The 21068-nt window shown below is 45.3% G+C and overlaps 1 non-coding gene across 1 annotated transcript; it reads right to left on the bottom strand.

The window, feature by feature from the left end:
- Positions 1-2496: 2496 nt before the first annotated feature.
- Trnaa-ugc lies at positions 2497-2569 on the bottom strand. The gene has a single exon. It is a non-coding gene; the product is annotated as a tRNA-Ala (tRNA).
- Between the last annotated feature and the right edge of the window lie 18499 nt (positions 2570-21068).

Raw genomic sequence — 21068 nt, 5'->3', positions numbered from 1 at the left:
GGGGCTGGGAAGGTGGCTCAGTGGTAGAATGCTTGCCTTGCATGCATGAGACCCTGGGTTCGATTCCTCAGCACCACATAAGCAGATAATGCCAGAAGTGGTGTTGTGGCTCAAGTGGTAGGAGGCTAGCCTTGAGCTGAAGAACTGAAGGACAGCGCCCAGGCCCAGAGTTCAGGCCCCACGACAGACCAAAAAAAAAAAAAAATCAAAACACAGCAAGCAACCTTAGGTTCATGGTATCATTCTACTTGTGCTTTTCAAAATGCCTGTTAAAGATTTATATTTAACATATGGCATGTTACACATATGGGATGTTTTATATTTTGTTTATTTTTAATTTTTAGTGTTTTCTACAATAAGCATATATTTATTCATTTAAAACATAAAATAAAATTTAATGCAATGCCGACATAAATTTAAAAAAGATGTAAAATAAACTAAAATTTAATGCAATGCCTACATAAATTTTTTAAAAAAGATGTAAGCCAATTCCCAAGGAGTCACAGTTGTTTGTCCTGTGAAACTCACTATCAGAAATCTTTCTTATTATATACACACTCAATAAAACATGCATCAGAAAATGAGTTTAAGGCAAACTTCTAGTTAGAGCTTTTTCTAAATTGGTCATAGAGCTTGAACTCAGGTCCTGGGTGCTGTCCCTAAGCAAATTTGCTCAAGGCTAGTGCTCAGATTCTTTGAGCTACAGCACCCCTTCTAGTTTTCTTGTGGTTAATTGAAGATAAGAGTCCCAAGGACATTCTTCCCAGACTAGTTTTGAACCTGGATCCTCAGATCTCAGCCTCCTGAGTAGCTCAGAGCTACCAGCACCTGGCCCCAGTTCTTTTAAGTCTTAGGATAACAATTTTTCTAAATCCTAAATTGGCAGTGATTTGCATACCTTTTCTGTCTTTAATTAGATGATGGTTTCTTGGAGATCCAATGTAATCTCTTTGTTATTTTCTCTTCTTAACTCAGAGGCAATGTATATGTTGGTCAAATGGAACTTCTATAAATAAGATTCTTTTCTCAGATGGTCATTAGAACATCCATCGTTGTTATTGGCTAAAAAGCATTAAACTCGCTGGGTGCTCATGGATTACATCTGTAACCCTAGCTACCCAGGAGGCTGAGATATGAGGATCATAAAAGCCTGGCTTTTAAGCCAGGCTGTGCAGAAAAGTCTGTGTGAGATGCTTATCTCCAGTTAACCAACAAAAAGCTGGAAGTGGAGGTATGGCTCCAGTGGTAAAGAGCTAGCCTTGAGCAAAAAGTGCTCAGGGACAGCCCTCAGGCCCTGATTTCAAGCCCTAGAACAAGCCCAACATAAAATAAAATAAAAGCATTGGACTCAAGTTTTTAATCTTGAGTGGAGCCCTTTCAAAACATACTTCCCTACATGTATTTAAAGTTGACTCCCACCTGCAAAACCAGGTTAGTTTTGTTTTGTTTTGTTTTTTTAAATTTTCAGTAGCTTCAATGAACCACAGTTGTGAAATTGCACTTTCTACTTAAAATTTTAAACTCTCCATCAAGTGACTATCTAGGTCTTGGCTCCCCACTCCCTCAAGTTTTATGGATCTGCATTCATCTTGTTTTCATTGGAAAAGTTATTCAAGCGAATAATCGAAACAGAGCATGCTTTCTTTCTTTTTTTGTGCACTGATCCTTGAACTCAGAGCCTGATGATGCTTTTGAAGATTAGACCTGTTTCTCTCCCCCCTCCCTCCCTCTCTCTCTCTTTCTCTCTCTCTCTCTCTCTTTCTTTCTCTCCTCTTCCCTCCCTCTCCCTCTCTCTCTCTCCTCCTTTTTCCCTTCCTTTCCAACCCCCTCCCCCAGCCAGGAGGTGAACAGCCTCCTGTCCATATGTGCCTCCATTCATGATACTTTCATTCACCTCAGCCCCAAAGAAATGGAGCAAGCCTACCAGTACAGGCTGAAGCCATGACAGAAAAGAATCTGTCTCCTCTCACTCTTCCCTTAAGTTGTTTGTGTTATGTATCAAAGTCAAGCAATCAGAGGAACATCAACAGACCAAGGAGTACTAGCTCTAGGCAATAAATGAGTTGTAATAGCTAGTGGGGGAGTGGGGGAGAGGCCTTCTGATCATTACTTTCTTGTCACCTTCTGGTCTATCCTACACAATGGAACTAAGAATAGCTGACATTTCATTCAACATTTGAAACTAGCATGGGAGACTAGTATTCAGATGATTCTGGTTTATAGAATGATTAGGGATTAACAGAGATCCAGTGGTTCACACCTGTAATCCTGAGTATTAGGATTACTGATTATTAGGAGGCTGAGATCTGAAGATCACAATTTACACTCAGCCCAGACAGGAAGGTTTATGACTCTTTTTTTGGGGGTGGGGGGTGGGTCCTGTGGTGGGGCCTGAACTCTGGGCCTGGGCGCTGTCCCTCAGCTCTTCAGCTCAAGGCTAGCGCTCTACCACTTGAGCCACAGCGCCACTTATGGCTTTTTTTCTTTTTGCTTATGTGGTGCTGGGGAATCGAACCCAGGGCCTCATGCATGCAAGGCAAGCACTCTACCACTGAGCCACCTTCCCACCCCCCAGGACTCTTATCTGTGGCTGTGGCTCAAATGGTAGAGCACCAACCTTGATGGAGAAAGCTAAGCTAAGCTAAGCAAGGCCCTGAGTACAAGCCCCAATACCTGTAATCTTCCCCCAAAGAGAGAGATTAGTGATCAAAATCTCGAAGAATTAAAAGATTGCATCAAGATGTAGCTACTGGTGGCTCACACTTGTAAGCTATGCTTGTAAGCATAGCTACTTGAGAGGCTGAGAATGGGAAGATTATGGATCAAGTCCAGCCCTGGCAAGAAAGATTGTGAAACCCCTTTCAACCTATGCCTGTCATCCCATGCTAGATGGGAGGCTGACATTGGATGGGTCTTGGTACCTGGCCAGCCTGGGCAAAGCAAATCCCTGAGACCCCTCCCCCCCACCCATCTCCATGGAGGGAAGTGGGATGCAGTGATGCATGCCTGTGACTCCAGTCATGATGCTAAGTCATGGGGCTTGAACTCTGGCCTGAGTGCTGTCCCTCTGCTCTTCAGCTCAAGGTTAGCACTTTACCACTTGAGCCACAGTGCCACTTCTGGTTTTCTGGTGGTTTATTGATGATAAAGATTTTCACAGCTTTTCCTGCCCAGGATGGCTTTGAACTTCGAACCTCAGTTCTCAGCCTCCTGAGTAGCTAGGATTCCAGGTGTGAGCCATCAGTGCCCAGTGACAACAAAGATTCTTTTCCCAGGTCCAGTTTAGTCATGTGACAGACTTTGGATGGAAGACTTCTGCAGTCTCCACCAGACTGGGTGGATTTCTGTATGGTGCTATTGCAGCGTGACCGTCACTGGCTTGGAACTGAGAAATCTGACTACACTTCCATTCTGCCATTTGATAACACCATCAGTTGGGCAAGCCACTGAACCTCTTGGGCTGTTTCATTTATAAAATGGGTATAATGAAAGATCTTTCCTCGGGTTGTTGTGGAATTGAACTTCAGTAAAAGAAACCCTTTCTTTACTTCATTTTTGTGTCTTCATATGTAAAATTTCAGACAAGGAATGTTAGTGTCTACAGTGCTTCCTTATTATTTATCTTTATTAAAAAGCAACATAGCAAACAGACTGCCTTCCTGAATGTTGAATTCTTTTTCCCTTATAATTAGTCTTTTTGGAATAAACTACAGAATTATCTTTCCCAAATATTTTTTTTGGGGGGGGGTCTGGTCGTGAGGCCTGAACTCTGTGCCTGGGCGCTGTCGCTTAGCTCTTCAGCTCAAGGTTAGCGCTCTACCATTTGAGCCACAGCGTCACTTCTGGCTTTTTTCTTTTTGCTTATGTGGTGCTGAGGAATCGAACCCAGGGCCTCAGGCATGCAAGGCAAGCACTCTACCACTGAGCCACCTTCCCAGCCCATCTTTCCCAAATATTACAAAACTTTCCTATTTTCCATGATGAATATGCAAATGAAAGAGATTCTTACCTCAATTATTCATGTGACCTACCCCTTTCTTATATTCAAATCCATAGTGTATTTTTCTAAAAGGAGGCTTCCCTTCTTTATGTGTGTGTATTCATGTACGTGCGTGTGCATGAGCGTGCACACACGTGTGCGTGTGTGTGTGTGTGTGTAAAACATTTTGCTTATGGATATAAAAGGCTATTTAAGCATTCTGCCTTCAGGCAAAACAACAACAACAAAAAACACAACCTAGTGATTTTTCCTTACCCTTGACTTTCCTCACTCATGCCCCAAATTCTAGACTCATTAGAGTCTTGACAAAACCAAGGACTAAGAGATTTCTTTGAGGGTCGCTAATAAACATGGAGAAGGGAATGAATCCATAAATGCCACTGAAATTGGACAAGCACTAAACTCAGTGGGTGCTGCCTTAGGTTGAAGAGATTCAGAAAATGAAGAGAAGTCATCATGAAATAGAGTTAACAGGGTGAAAATTTGAAAGTGCCCTTATTAAGCTCACAGCAATAGAAGAGGTTACATCCATTAAACAAGAGCAGATATATTAGGTCAGGTTTCCTAGGAAACAGATTCTGAGACAGGCTGACACATGGGAGGTTGACCTTGGAGTGTCCTTAAGAGCTATATTTGAGAAAGCCGGAAGGAAGCAGTAGTGGGTATAGGGAGGAGTTGAGCTGCAAGACCCCCATTAGAGACCTCTGAACAGCCAGAGGTGAAAGGTGACTAAACCACCCAGCCCTTGGGTACTCAGAGATGTGGTACCAAAATGGTACATATAGCACCCCACAGAGGTAATTAGAAAGAAATAATTAGATGATTGGAAAATGTAAATGATAATCATCAGCATAAAATCCCATTAAAGTATGTTGAGAGAAAGAACAGAGAAAGTGGAAGAAGAATTTGCACCCTTGCAAGGCTGGGAGCCTTTTTTTTCTGCCCAGGTCCATTGGGACATTTGTAACATCATTAAGGGGTCATATGTATGGAGGTATACAGACAAGTCTCTGACAGTCTAAGAAAGCCTATGAAGACCAAATCTTGTCATGTCCTGTGGAGAGGATGTTCCTTGTGCCTGGGGATTCTTTTTTATAAAAACCACAGGGACAGAATAATGACAGAAAAGTTAAGTCACAGAAATGCAGGTATCAGAAAATTCAGGTAACAGAAAATCCAACGACAAACAACATTCGATGATATGATCAAAGAAAAGAGAATTGAGAAAGATAGGGGTAATAGATGAAGTAAATTAAGTGAGAACATATAAATAGAATCATGGCATTTCATCATTAAATGAATTCAAAATAGGATGATTAAATGTATTGATTGCAAGGAACTAGAGCTGGAGATGGGATGGGGAGTAGCTTTATTTTTCTTTTACTATTTTCTACACTTGAAAAATATACAATATTATTGTTATTATTAAGGTGTTTGTTGTACAGAGGGGTGACCATTTCATAAGTCAGATAATGAGTACATTTTCTTTTTTTGGACAATGTCACTATTTCCTTCACTTTCCTCCAATTTCCTCCTCCTTTCCCTGCCCACAAGTTATTTCTATACTTTTTACAAGAGACATATTGAATAAGATTTTTACCTGAGTTATCCTACAATACATTAGTAGCAATTATAAACACTGTTCCCATTGGCTTCATCTTTTGGGCATTTAGTATGTGCTCAGCTCTGTCTCACAGAAGCATTCTAATCCCAACATTTCTCATCTTAGGTCTCAGAAGAAAAGACAAAGACCAAAAAATGTCCAAGGTCACATGGCTACAAGTACAGGTAGGATTTCCATCCTGTGCCCTCCAATACATGGGCCTTGAAATATTCTGCATAATTTCTCTGATAAGACTGGATGATAAGACTGTTGGCATTCATTGTAAGGTTGGAAGGATTCTTATGTTTTGTATTTGTTTTTAAAGTTATGTTATTACAATTTTTAGACACTATTACTACTTTTAAGTAGTTATGCAAGAAGGTTTCAATTTAGCATACAAGTTTAGGAGTAAAGTGCATCTTTTTTTTTTTTGTGTCCGGTCATGGGGCCTGAACTCTGGGCCTGGGTGCCGTCCCTCAGCTGTTTAGCTCAAGGCTAGTGCTCTACCACTTGAGCCACAGCACCACTTTCGGCTTTTTTCTTTTTGCATATGTGGTGCTGAGGAATCGAACCCAGGGCCTCATGCATGCAAGGCAAGCGTTCTACCACTGAGCCACCTTCCCAGCCCTCAAGTGCATCTTAATCAATGTTATCTTTCCCATCAAAGTATCAGTGCAATTTTCTTGGCCACTGGCCATTGAACAGATGGATTAGACAATGGGTATAGCACTGGGTAAAAACACATTCTGTTCAACAGTATAGTGAAAGAACTAGAGAGAAGGGGTGGAGATAGTACACAAAATAATTTTCTGTTTGGAAGCAGATGATGGGAATGTGTTGGAGATGATTTCAGGATAATAGTGCCACAAAGAGGACCAGGAGTCTAACAAGAATGGTGTCATCCTTTTTATTTCCTGTGCAGGTCACTGACTTGGGGGCAGATGTAGGTGTAAGTATGTTGGTCTTCAGGTACCAAGAAAGCAGACCAAGTTCAGTGTTCTTTTCAGCCAACACAGAAACAGAAAAACTTGCTCATTTGTGCATGTCTCCATCCCACATGGCTATCTCCCGGACCACACCTGAATTTCTCTTATTGTCCCAACCCTTCCTTCAGTTGAAGCAGGACACCTTTTCATTATTTCCAGACTCACTTTACTACAATAACTTTCTTTGAGATATAGATTTATGTTGTTTAAGTCATCTAGTCTATGGACTGTTGCTAGGACAGACCCAGGCTGAATAAAGCACTGTTCTTCCCACATGCATTTTTGTCTCTGCCTTAATCCATTCTCTGCCCAATAGTATAGTCAGCCTTAGCAACAAAACTGACCAGCAGATTCCCTAGTGTAGAACATTTCACTGGAAGCACAGAACAAGCAGAAAACCTACAGTGCCTTTCTACTAATGTGCTCAGATTCTGTGAGATGACTCTCCAGGGCTTCCAAATTTGGGGTTTTGAATGCCCCTCTTATCAGCCACATTGACTTTTTCCCATTTGTGTGACTTGAATTCCCTGAGCCATTTTACTCAAGGCTAGCACTCTACCACTTTGAGCTACAGCTCCACTTCCAGTTTTTAGGTGATTAACTGGAGATGAGAGTCTTATGGACTGTCCTGCCTGGGCTAGCTTTGAACTGTGATTCTTAGATCTCAGCTTCCTGCATAGTGTAGGATTATAGGCATGAGACACCAGTGCTCTGCTACATTGACTTTCAAGGTGCCTCCTACACTGCAATTTCTATAGACTTCCTACAAAGGCATGCATTTGCTTAGAATCCTCCCTATCACCAATCTACTTCCTTTCCTTGCTTGAGTCTCACATTGCCTCACTTACCTGAAAGTCAGGCCTCACCTCAGGTGGAGACCATAGAGGGCAGGCTATCTATTGCAATCTCCTCTCCTTCCCCAGATATTACATTCCTTATTGTTGTTTCCATTTGAATCTATCATCTTAGAATGGAAGTGCCAGAAGGGCATATGCCACGTTTCTTTTGTCAGTCCTGGGGCCTCCTTATGCCCTGCTAGCAGTTATCTTTAAGGCATTTTCTGCATGTTGAAGTAGTGAATGACCAGTGAAGAAATGCTTGCTTGCTTGCAGCAGAACTTTCTGCCTCCCTGCTTGTTCTAAGGAATGCAGGTGCCTGCTGCATAGACTTATCTCTGGTGCACAAGCTTCCTGGAACTGTTTTTTTTTTCTCTCTCTCTGTCTCCTCTCAGTCTCTGTCTTGCTCTGTCTCTCTCTCTCCCCCCAAGTTTTGAGAACTGGGACAGATAGGGGAAGCCTTATTTCCAACACAGGAAAGAGGAACAAACTCATGATTGAACCTGATTGTGAGCTGGGGCAGAATTCTGAAGCTATTTACTAAATGTATTATTAAATACATGGGTCCTATTTGGTGCCCCATAAGTGTTTTTACTTAATAGATTGTGAATGAGTGTTTGTGAGCGATCAATACCTGTCATCATTGATTAAAAATGTAAAGGCCAGGGCTGAGAAAGTGGCTCAGTGGTAGAGCGCTTGCCTTGCATGCCTAAGGCCCTAAGTTCGATTCCTCAGCACCACATAAGCAAAAAAAAAAGAAAAAAAAAGCCGGAAGTGGCGCTGTGGCTCAAGTGGTAGAGTGCTAGCCTTGAGCTGAAGAGCTGAGGGACAGTGCCCAAGCCCCACGACCGGACCCAAAAAAAAATGTAAAGGCCAGTTGTGCACTTAAGGAGTTTCATGGTGACATTCTGTTAATGTCCCACTACTCATTTTAAAATTCTGAATCCCCAGAAAGGGTGAAAGACCCCCGACAGGGTGGGGTGCCTTTCAATCTAGAGAGACCCTCTCCCAAGGAACAACGAGACCACTTGTGCGGATGCAATCAGCAAGAGGTTTATTCCGGCATGCCCCAGACTCCCAGGTACACACGACCTCGAGATCCACAAGGTTCGGGTCGGTGGCTGGGAACCTGTTACACGGGTACCCGGGGCGACAAAGTCTATCGGGAGACTTGCGCGCCAGGGCACAGGAGAGCACCCTCTTTTATGGGCAGCTGGAAGCAGGGTTACAGAAGCGAGATGCATGGTTGATTAGGGTGGGGATTGGTAGGGTTGAGTCAGGCGAACGGGTTGGGCGAGGTCCACTTAGGGGTTAGCGGTGGGGCTTTCCACAGGCAGTTGAGTTAGCTGACGTGTCTGTACTCGCCCTTTAATTGTTAACTCAGAGACTTTTTGTTCCCTATTCCCGGTTTAACGGTTTAACCACAACATCCTGCCTCGCCCTCTTTGGTGGAGGCTTAGTTTCGCGGAAGGGGGGGTTGGTCAGCAAGTTTTCTGGGGGACCTAGTGGCAGAACATATACTAGGGTCTTTCATTCCCCCATTTTCTTTTTGCCTGAATGAAATCCTTCATTCAACCGGGGCTTCCTCTGTTGTTTTAAGTTGATGGTATTGTTGGGTTAGCACCAGGGCCTGTACCACTGATAGGCGGTCTTTTATAAATTGTATCAAGCGGCTTACAATGCAAGGGCCTAAGGTAAGAATTAGTACTAACAGTATTAGTGGTCCCATCAGGGAGGATAACAGGGTAGTGAACCATGGGGACTTGTTCCATAGTCCTTCGTACCAGCTCTGTTGGGATGTCAATTCTCGCTGTCATCAGGGTGGTAGGTGATAAGGGGCCAAATTTGCAGGAGTACGTAGAACAGCCTTAAGGCACCACCATGATGCAGAAGCTTGCTAGATTTTAAGGCTAAGAGTATTACCTCCATTGATAACACACTCAGGTTATTACCGTACCAGAGCCAAACTAGGCTGTGATCATAGAGTGGATTTCCAGTCACTATGCACTGAAGTGCCTAAGACAAGTAAGCCAGTGATATCCTTGTCCCCAATATCCACTGTGGGAAGAGAGGGTTTCTGGATATCACCCAAAAGAATGTCCCACAAGATTTTAGATTTAGCAGCAGTCAACCAGGAAGCAGACTCAGGTGATAGAATCAGGCAGGAGTTTCTCCAGGTGGCTGTTAGGCTGTCATTGAACTTTGCCCATTAGGGTATGCAGCAGCAGCAGCAACAGCAGCAGCAGCAGCAACAGCAGCAGCAGCAGCAGCAGCAGCCGGGTCTCTCAGTGGCTTCAAGGGACTGTCACACCTCATGCTGGGCTGTAAATTCCTACACAGACTGGTTAAAGATACATTGCATAGGCTTGGCAGGCTTTGATCCTGCTGGTCTTTAAGATCTTTTAAACAATAGCCCATCACAACTTTTTTACTAACCAGATATTTTTGTAAATAGACACAGAAGGCTCAGAAGGCTTAGTCTTGTAACCATCTCTGACCGATGCAGTCTCCACACCTTGCATATCAACAACTGTTAGCACTATTTTTTTTATGCCTTTAAAAAATTATTTTATCTATTTTGCCTCATTTTTCCAAAACTGACTCTGGACCCTTGATCTTAAAATGGGGGTAGAAGGGCGAAGGTCAATCTTCTGTAACTTCTTCAAGCTGACTTCAGGGGCGTTGATCTTACCTAGCCAGGAACCTATAACCTTAGCCTATTTTATAAAGAGGCCATCAGGGTTAGATGTCATTAAGAACAATATTTAACATTTGACAACTGCACAGACCTTTTCTCCGGCTACAGCAGTGTAGCTTGTTTAGCACTCTGGTTTGCAAAAGCATCTTCCTAGATGGCTTAGGAATGTGATCTCAACAATGCCTAAGATGCCTAAGTTACCTTTGCAGGCCTTTAGACAGATATCAATAGAAACACACTCAGGTTTGCAAACTTTTTCCTGAGCAAATGAACTTCATGTAACTAGTGTCAGCTCAATTAGAGCTGCCAATTAGAGCTTTTTGGCACATAAAGGGGTTGAGATTTAAACTATCCCCCACATTTTATAACATTAGCTTTTTACTATCACAGAGGACTGGCAAGTTCCTGTCCCTTACAAGGTAGTCATGAACATTAGGCATGCTTCCAAACTATCTTCCTATGACCTCCCGGCTCTGACCAGTTTTGAAGGGCCACGCACAAATGACACTAGGATCTGACATTTCTGCCATCCAAGCAGTGGCTTACTGCCTCTGGATGCTCCTCCATTGCTTTTGTCCCAGGAGTGTCTTCTCCACATTGGGATAAATGCCTTATTGGCATTTCCCTTTAGCTGGTTGCTGGACTCGAACTCAGGGCCTGAGCACTGTCCCTCAGCTCTACAGCTCAAGGCTAGCACTCTGCCACTTTGAGTCCCAGACTCGGGGCTTGAATGCTGTCCCCTAACTCTTCAGTCTAGGGCTAGTACTCTGCCACTATGAGTCTTGAGCTTGGGGCTTGAGTACTGTCCCCTGACTCTTTAGTCCAGGGCTAGTACTCTGCTGGCTGAATAGAGGTGACAGTCTCACAGGGACCTTTTTCTGCCCGGGCTGGCTTCGAACCAGTTTGCAGATCAATGAGTCTTATAAAAGGCCACTTTACTTTAATTAAAAGCAACAAGGTGGTCAACATAGAAGTAGCTTTTAAGCATGCTCTTACCTGAAACTTATTAAGAGTCAAAGTTACATCTGACAAACTTGTAAGAATCCTCTGTGCTTTGCTCTGGGCTTGCTGGAAACTTAAAAAAACCTATAAGAGCAAGCTAGAATAGCAATTATTTTGGTAATTTTAATTTTTTCCTTTGTGCACATTGAGGCCAATGTCAAGAACAATTTTACATTTAAACTTTATATCCCAAAATCCATTTTTTATTTTTATTTTTTAAAATCTCCCACTAATCTTTTTTTTTTTTTTTAATATACTTTAGTTTTTATTTGCATTTAAAAAAACCTCTTAAAATCTTGAGGCCAAGTGTCACTCATTGTCTCTTGGCTGCTTGTTTTTCACATTAAAACTTTTAAACTCAAATGACAATTTTTTTTTTACTATACCACGAAGCTAGTCTTAACACCTTTATAACTTTTAAAAACATCCTAATTGTAGAACATAATTGAAAGTAAGCCACATTATACAAATAACTTTTTGGCCCTTTTTTTAAGGCCTTTTTAATTTTAATGTTAACACATCCAAGGGGAAGTTTTAGCAATACTAATCAGGTCATTACATCACTCATTTTAACCATCATGTTTTCAGTGTCTGACTGCAGAGAAAAGAGAGAACAAAGATGGGCCGTTCGGCCCCTTCTATGGAATGGGCACACTCAATCTGACTCTTTAGGGTTAGATGAACTGCGCTTGTGCCAGCTTACCCTCTTTCACCCTGTGTGGACTCCTCCCAGGGCTTGTCCCACCATGCATGGCCAGCTGAACTGCACTTCTGCTTGTTCACCGCTTACCCCTAAGGATAGGTCTTCTGTTGGTTTCTAAGGTTTTCTCCATCTCTTCTCTTGGTTCTCGAATGAAATACAGTTTTAGACAGACAGAACAGGTAACATCTTTGACAGTGTTAAACTAACCTTTATATTTAAATTTTTAATATTTATTTTCAAATTTTAGCCAAGGGAATTAGATCCCAAACTGCCAATGCATTTTGTTAAGCCAGATAATTTGATTACAGTATAAACAGTCTTATGTATTTTAAAACAGTCTTTTAAAATACAGCCATTTAAAACAATATGAACATTTTTTTTTTTTTTAAATTTTTGGTAATGTCCAAACCTCATAACTTTTGAATTTGTAAACTTAAACTCACCCAATTGTTACAGCATGCTGACAATTTTTATCTTTGAACATGTTCACAGACACACACAAAGCAATCACACAGATCTTAATGCGCGCAAAAATCACAATCAGTCGTACATATACCTTTTAAAGTTTTTAAACAAAAATTTAAGACAGTATTGCTTTTTAACTAGGTACCTTTGTTGGGCTTTATTTTCCCAGAGCTTGCTTATCTAGCAAGGCAATTCACTAATTAGTCTTTTGAATCCCTTCTGTAGGAGGAGGGCTGGGGGAGGGGGTCACCTAAAACTAAACTGTCCAGATTTTTTTTTTTTTAATCCAATTTTAGAGAAGAGCACTTTACACATTGTTACATTGTCAGGACTAGTTGAAAAAGTCCAAACCAGGCACACAGCCTTTTACACCCTCCTTGCTGGCAGCCTGCACAAGAAGAAAATGCAGCCTGAGGCTTGAAGGGAACCAAACAAGCCCAGTAACCTTCCATGCCTCACAGGGAGGGTGGGCATAGCAGGTCTGTGACCCAGCCCAGCTGGAACTTTTATTCCCCCAGAGATGTTTAACTAAATAACAAAAACACAGATAAACACAAAAACCAAGGATCCACATTTAAAACTGGTACCAATTCTAAAACAGAACTAGACAAGAACTGAAGGCTGAGTTGGGGACTAATGAGCCCCAGTTTATCCCTACTGGAACTCTGTGCTGTTCTCACTCAGCAAGCTGAATCCAGAGGCTGCTGATTGAGCCGGCCACACTCACCCAGAACTTTCCTACCCCAGAAAACATAAAACAAACACACACTAAAGTTAACAAGACAAACAAGTGGCCACAAAGACAAAATCAAGTCTCAGTGAATGGGGCGACATCTTACCACCATTCACTTACCAGGGGACTCAAACCCCCTATTTACCTCCGGAGGATTTTTTTTTTTTTTTTTTTTTTAGACGTTGACCCAGGGGCCTTCCAAGGCGGAGGAGAATTCCCAGTCATCTGGGGCAAGGGAAAAGAAAAATCCCTAGCGGCCGTCCCCTCAGACTGGCAGGTTCTCCCCCACGCTCAGACCCCCTGAGCCAAGGCCCAAGGCTGAGATCTAACTGGGGCCACTCGCAGGTGGTCAGTGGCAGTTTCATAATTGACAAACAAGCAAGTTCCTAAAACCTGACAATCTAGGCTCGGGCTGTAACTTGAACATCCTTCCAGTGCTGTAAAGTAAGGCTAAGGGGGGTTGTGACAGTTTGTCCCATGGGAAATCTTAGAGTAGACACCAGAAAACAAACAAACAAAACAAACACAAACTATACTTATACAGAAACCAAATGGAGACTATGTCGAGAGTCCGGATCTCTCGTCTCCCAAATGAACCATGCTTCCAAAAGAACCGGGCTCCAAATACAAATGGGCCACTTTTTCAGACCCCAAATGCCTCCAGGACGTCTCCTGGGGGCTGCGGTCGGGAGTACGAGCCCGTCAGCTCCTCCTCGGGTCCGCCAAATACAAATGAGCACGGCCGGGCTCCCAAATTGCAAGTGCACAGTATTTGACAACACAACTTAGTTACAGATAGTACGCAGACAACACACAGACAACACACAGACGCTGGCCAGCTTACCTCCCAGAAATGGGTCGGTGGTCCCTGGGTGGGGGGGGGTCTCTATCCCGGACGAGCCCCCAGATGAAAGACCCCCGACAGGGTGGGGTGCCTTTCAATCTAGAGAGACCCTCTCCCAAGGAACAACGAGACCACTTGTGCGGATGCAATCAGCAAGAGGTTTATTCCGGCATGCCCCAGACTCCCAGGTACACACGACCTCGAGATCCACAAGGTTCGGGTCGGTGGCTGGGAACCTGTTACACGGGTACCCGGGGCGACAAAGTCTATCGGGAGACTTGCGCGCCAGGGCACAGGAGAGCACCCTCTTTTATGGGCAGCTGGAAGCAGGGTTACAGAAGCGAGATGCATGGTTGATTAGGGTGGGGATTGGTAGGGTTGAGTCAGGCGAACGGGTTGGGCGAGGTCCACTTAGGGGTTAGCGGTGGGGCTTTCCACAGGCAGTTGAGTTAGCTGACGTGTCTGTACTCGCCCTTTAATTGTTAACTCAGAGACTTTTTGTTCCCTATTCCCGGTTTAACGGTTTAACCACAACATCCTGCCTCGCCCTCTTTGGTGGAGGCTTAGTTTCGCGGAAGGGGGGGTTGGTCAGCAAGTTCTCTGGGGGACCTAGTGGCAGAACATATACTAGGGTCTTTCAGGGTAAAGACCTGTTTAAATCTGAATACCTCTCCATCCATCAACAATGAACAAAGCACATTTTTTTTTGTTTTTTGTTTTCTTTTTGGTGCTAATCCTGGGGCTTTAACTCAGGGCCTAGGTATGTCCCTGAACATTTTTTGCTAGGGTGATTACACTACAACTTGAGCTATAGCTCTACTTCAAGCTTTTCTGGTGTTAATTGGAGACAAGAGTCTCATGGACATTCCTGCCCAGGCTGGCTTCAAACTGTGATCCTCAGATCTTTCTCTAGTCATCTGTCCCTACTTGCTCTCTTTTTTCCTCTCAACAGGAGACTGATATGGGTGGGTCCTACAGAGGAGATCTGGGATGAACTTACCTATACACTCAAGTGTCCATAAAAATGGGCCATCTGTTCGAAGTCCAGGCCCTGCCCAAGTTGTCTGACTAAAGGTGCAGATCATCAGTCCACTTGGAGTCTGCTTCCCACCAATAGTACAATACATGGACCCCATGGCTGAATGTCCCAGGCTCCAACCAGTACTGAGACAGGATTGTTAAATCTGCAGTGGACAGAGGCTGACATAGTAAATCTGCCTTACTTGTGGATTTAGCAGGCAGGGTTTGACCCAGTGCAACTAAAAAAAGAAAAAAAAATTCAAACACAGAAGTTGAAACTCCCAGTGCCCATTCTGAAGCTGGGTGGAGGCAGGCACTCAAGGCAGCGCTGGCCTGTGGTCAGTTGTGTTTACATCCTTGTATCAGCTGCTGAGTGTCTGTTTCCCTGGCCTTCATTTTATGAAAATTTGCTTCCAAAAAATCAAGTGGGGCTCTGAAAGCAAGAGAAAAGTGAATGTGTTTTGCTGAAATGATCAAGTGGAAATTTTACATTTGTTGAAAGGTGGCATGATAGAAAAATGAACCACACATCAACGACACAAGACTGAATAGTAGGCACCCTGTGCATGCACAGTGTTTCCTCAGTGGCAGGCTCCTTACTACCACAAACCTGAAGACAGCAAGGTGGAAAGAGTGGGCAGATATTGCTCTTTTTTGCAACTCTGTTGATGTTTCTTGCGTATCAGTGTGTATTAGCAGACTGGTGTAGACACTGGCAATAGCTCACATTTACTGAGTGTTTTCTTGTGTTGTAGAACTCCACAGAGTTAAGTCATTTTGCCTTTGTGCAGTGTTTGCAGTTGAGGGGATAGTTTTCATCCGTGGGCCTGCTGTTTTGCATAGAATAACAACCTAGGGGCATGCAAGGATTTATATTCATCAGCCAGGTGGTGAGATGAGCCCTTATCCATAACAACATGACATTGTCCACCCTACAGTGATATTCCTGACCACCAGTGAATTCCTTCAGGACACCCGACAGTGTGTCTAAATGTCTTCATCAGGAAAATGAGGTTTGGAAAATGTACTGTTAAGAGCATTAAGTGCATTGCTAATATTGGAATGAACCTGAGGATTGGAGAATGCTGTTTCTCCCCTTTGGCAGCAGGAACCCCAGAATCCTCCACTGGGATATCACATGGTATCTAACTTTTTGTTTGTTTTTTAACCTAATGTGTGGTGGTGGTGGTGGTGGGGAGAGACACTTGCTCGTTTTCACCCAAGAGACCACAGAGAAGGGGGATGAAACAAGGATGCAACTTAAGCCATCTTGATTGTCTGGGGCAGAGTTACAGGGAGATAGACTACAGTAGTCCCACCACCTGATGGCTCACAGGTAGCTGAACTGAAGATGAGGTCTCTGCAAGCCTTAGCTAGACAGCTATTGACCAGATGCATATTGCTCACTTCATGCATCTCATTGTACCACTAGCAAACTCACTACTGACTGGTTGCTTCTAAAATGTTCTCTCATCCTTTTTAGCAACTCTGTTCACAGTTAATATTATGGCATTACTATTCAGTTCCTTTCCTTTCCTAGAATCTTCCTACTTTAAGTACTTGGCTTACAGCTACCTTGGACTCAGGCATTCCCACTTGTAAGCCTGCCTCCCTATATTCAGGGCCTTGATCACTGCTATTTCCTAGTAATGCATTAGAATGTGTGGAACATAACTGAGGAAATCTATTTAAATTCTATATATTTATATCTTACGCTGATATATTAACTCTGTTGACCTTTTAGTTACAAATTGTAAGCATTTTCAGTTACTGAAATGATAGAATCAACATGAAAATAAGTTCAGCTAGGTTGCATTCCGTTTATTTTACACTCAATCTTGGGCTTGTTCTACACCTACAAAACTTTTCAGGACGCTGCTCATTTCAAGTATTCAATAGTGGCTAGCAAACAGGGTTAAAATTTAAATCGTGTGTATGTGTGTATGTGCAGGAGTGTGCAGGAGAGAGAAAGAGAGGGAGAGGGAGAAAGGCAGAGAGCATTGCCTTCTTCTCCCCTAGACTCTGATCCCTCAAGGCTGTGCTTCCTTACCACCTTCATCATTAGCAGAGAAAGTCTAGCCAGCACCCGGGCCTTTTCCAGAGAAGCAGGGATTTCCGCATTTGCACAGCACAGGTGTTTCTCCTGAGTGTTCTAGCAGCTGTCATTCCTCTGTGCCAGCTAGGCTGGGCCTCACTGCTTTGAAAATAGGTTGTTTGGATGAAAGAATTTACCCTAAATCCAGTTCTGGGCAGGTGGGGGGAACACATGGTTTTCTATGGAAGGTGCAAACTTCAGGAGGCCGCTGCTTGGTGGAGAGACATGCTGGTCGTTCCAGTGACTGAGCACACGCAGGACAACTGGCTCTGTGTTGTTTCTGCCCTGCTGAAGGGGAGGAGCTGAGTGAAGCTCCGCAGTCGTCTCCAAGTGCGAGGCTGAATGGAAGCCTGTGCAGAGCTGCAGGCGCTGCTGGCGGCCCCGGCAGCCCCGGGGGCGGAGGTGGACGGTGGCCCGGCCTTCTCCCTGCGCCCTCGGTGCGTGAGCGCAGTCTGGGCGCGGGCTGTGGCCGTTCCCTCTGTGTGAGGTGGGGATGTGGGGAAGTCGTGCCCCGCCCTCGGCGCGGTGGGCGGCGGACGGGGGCGCGAGCGCCTGGCGGGCGGGGCCGGCGGTTGGCTGGAGTTCGCCCGGGAGCGCGTGGTGCTCATCGCAGGTGCAAACGGAGCCCGCGGCCCAGGAAGAGGAGGTGAGAGCCGCGGCGCCGGCCGACCCGCAGAGTGAGTGCGAGCGGAGCGGCAGGACCGGTGGGGAGCAGCGATTTGCCGCCGGCTCGCCCGGGCCGCTGAGCCGCGAGTTCGCAATTCACTGCGCGTGGAGTCGTTAGGGCTCAGCATGCCGGGAACCCCGCCCCCGCCTCCGCTGTCCGGAGACCCCGAGGCGCCGCGCCGGGTCGCTGACCTCGGGCCGGCGGGGAGGGGAGACGGCTGCCGGGCCGACCAGGAAGGGCCGGGGCCGGGGTTCGGCGCTGAGGGCTCCGGGGTGCGAGGGGCGGGGACCGGCATGGTCCGGTCGGGGTGGCGGGCTGGAGGCTCCAGGCGGAATAGAGGGACTGGAGCGGGGCAGGGTCTGGGGAGCGGCGGGAGGGGGCCTGGTCCGGGGTGGGCGTGGACCCGGCGGGCGCGCCCCGCAGGACGAGGCCGCCGCGCTAGCGTTCCCGGAGCCGGAGCAGAAGCGCGGCCTGGTGACCCTGGGGCGGCTTCGAGAGCTGAGAAAAATAACGACTCCGGTCCCAGGCCGAGCCCTGGCAGGAGCGCGCTAGGAGGCGGGTGCACAAGGCTGGCTGACCACACAGGGGGCTCTGCCGCCAGGGCCTCCCCTCCCACTGATCCTGTCGCCAGTGGAAGTTGGTCAGGAGGGTCAGGAGCCTTTGGTTTCAGGAGCAGCCCTGGCTTATTGCCAAAGGGCCTTCCTGCAGCAGGGCCAGCCCAGGGCCCTGGACAGCTCCCCAGGCCTCAGCCTGCACAGGCCTCCCACCTCTGCTGGGGACTCTTGGAGCTCACTGTCAGGGGTAGGATGTCCCAGAACCCTAGAGAGGGGGTTGTGGCCCAGAGGCAAAGGCTCCTGCCTGTGACTTGAGGTTAGGGACAGTGGAAAAATTTGAGCATTGAAAGAAGATAGCTAGAAAACAAGAGTAATTAAGAGTCTGCAGTCTCTGAGAGCAATTTAGGGACCCGAGGGCCTGGTCCAGTCCTCTGCACCTGGAGATTGCAAAGGCTGCCAGAAGTTATTGAGGCCTTCTCTGCTCCAGGTTTGCATGGTTCCAAGGTTGTTTCAAGGATTTGTGTTCCCTCATTTGCAGAACTGGGGAGCCTGCTAAGTTAGCAGGTCAGATCTTCAGCAGACATACAACACACTTAATTTTAACCAGTCATCTCTGTCCTATGTATTGAAGTGTAGATTGAACAGATCGTGTGGCCTGCTGCCTTTCCCATTACACATGTCCTCAGTTTCTGGTGTGCTTGTTGTTAATTAGGTGAACTGGTAATCTGTGAAAGAATAAGGATGAGGACTCCAGGTGGGGCTGGGGCTGGGGCTGGACTTGTGGGGAAAGGTAGGAACCAGACTCTTGGGTGATGTCAGCCAGGGGTAGGCTCAGGCAGCAGTCTGGGGAAACTCAGGACCTGCTACTGGCTGCCGTGCTGGATGGCATGTGTCCAGTACAGCCATGCTGAGCACATCCCATTTTTCTCGTTCACTGAGTTCTCAGCCCAGGGCCTTTGCACATTCTGTATTTGCACGTGAGTCGCTTTCTCCCACAAGGCAGGCTCATTCCCTTATTTCCTTTACTTTAGTCTGCTGAATTGTGGGTTTGCAAAGTTTCTCTGACCATTCCATCTAAAACAGCTACTAGAAGTCAGGTGTCTGTGGCTCATGCCTCCAATCATAGCTACTCGAGAAGCCAAAATCTGAGGATCTCAGTTCAAAGGTATCCTGAGGAAGAAAGTCCTTGAGGCTCTTAACTCCAATTAGCCAGAAAAAACCTGAAGTGGAAGTGTGTCTCATATGGTAGAACAGCATCCTGGAGCAGACTGAAGCTCAGCAACCACATTTGAGTGCCCCTAGCCACCAAGCAGATGGCTTGGCTTAGCAGACATCCTGTGAATTTGGAAAAGGTTGGGAATTGTTCAACCTGGCTGCCTTTTTTTTTTTTTTTTTTAAAAATACCGTACAGAGGGGTTAGATATGGGCAAGGTAATGAGTACATTTCTTATCAAACATTGTAGCCTCCTCCTTTGTTTCCCCTTCCCACCCCTTCCCATCCTTACTGCACCCCCCAACCCTCCCCCCCCCCCACCAAAGTTGTAAAGCTCATTTTCAACATGAGGACTTGTACATCTCAGTGTTGCAATGGGTCCACCTTGCAGAGCAGAAGGTGCTTGGGACAGCTGGGCACATTCAGTTTGGCTTCTGTCTACTAGGCTAGGGCTTGCAAGCTTAAGGAGTACGTGACATGATAATACTAATTTGGTTGGTTCAGACTAGCATTGACTAACACGTGCAGTAGGCCCAGCATAGGTGTTCTTGTCTGTAATTCTAACTATTCAGGAAGCTGAGATCTGAGGACAGATGTTTGAGGCCAGCACAAGCAGGAGCATCCAAGAGATTCTTATCTCCAATTAAACATCAAAAAGCCTAAAGTGGAGGTGTGGCTCTCAAGGGTTAGAGCACCAACACAAGGGACAGAGCCTGGGACCTAATTAAAGCCCCAGTACTGGCACAATAAACAAAGAAAACCAAATGATAAAACCTGCAGTGGAGGTGAGCAGAGGAGAAATTGTTTCACAAAATATATACTGAGGTTTTTTTTTTTAAAGAAAATATTACCGTAAAGGTGATGTAGAGAGGGGTCACAGTTACATAAGTCAGGTAACGAGTGTATTCCTTTTTGGACAATGTCATCCCTTCTCTTGCGTTCTCCCCACTTTTCCCTCTAGTCCCCACCCAACAAGTTGTAGAGTCCATTTTCAACATTGCCTATTGAATACTCCTGCTGCGTTTGTTCACTCTTTGTCCCTCCATTTTGGTGTTCCACTTTACCCTCCCAAAGACAGATAAATGAACAAGACAAGAGGAAAGGAAAATGAAAACAGCAACAAAGGAAAAAAACCCATTTTTCCTGGAGTTCATTTTGATAAATACTATTTTATATGACCAGATGTACATAGTTGTTGAGCCTCTGTGACCCTCTCCTAAGAATATCCTCCTGGTGTCACTCTGTGCATTCACTCCATCTTATTGACCAATGTATGGCTTGATATGTGGTATGAGTGTGTGTGTGTGTGTGTGTGTGTGTGTGTGTGTGTGTGTGTGTGTGTGTGTGTGTGTTTAATACCATGCTGGGATTTAAACTGAGAGCCTTGTGATATTGCTTGGAATTTGTCTGCTAATGCTGGCTCCAGACCTCGATTCTCAGCTCTCAGCCTCTTTAGCAGCTAGAATTTTACGTAAGAGCAGCAATGTGTCTTTTCTTTTCTTTCTTTACTTTTTTTTCTTTTTTTTTGCCAGTCCTGGGGCTTGAACTCAGGGCCTGCCCACTGTTGCTGAGCTTCTTTTGCTGAAGGCAAGTAATCTACCACTTGAGCCACAGCACAACTTCTGGCTCTTTCTGTTTATGTGTTAGTG

This window comes from Dipodomys spectabilis, unplaced genomic scaffold (genome assembly GCF_019054845.1).
Source record: "Dipodomys spectabilis isolate Male_0828 unplaced genomic scaffold, ASM1905484v1 ptg000092l, whole genome shotgun sequence".
Classification (NCBI taxonomy): domain Eukaryota; kingdom Metazoa; phylum Chordata; class Mammalia; order Rodentia; family Heteromyidae; genus Dipodomys; species Dipodomys spectabilis.
Note: the sequence above shows the minus strand (reverse complement) of the source record. Positions and strands in the feature narration are given on the sequence as shown.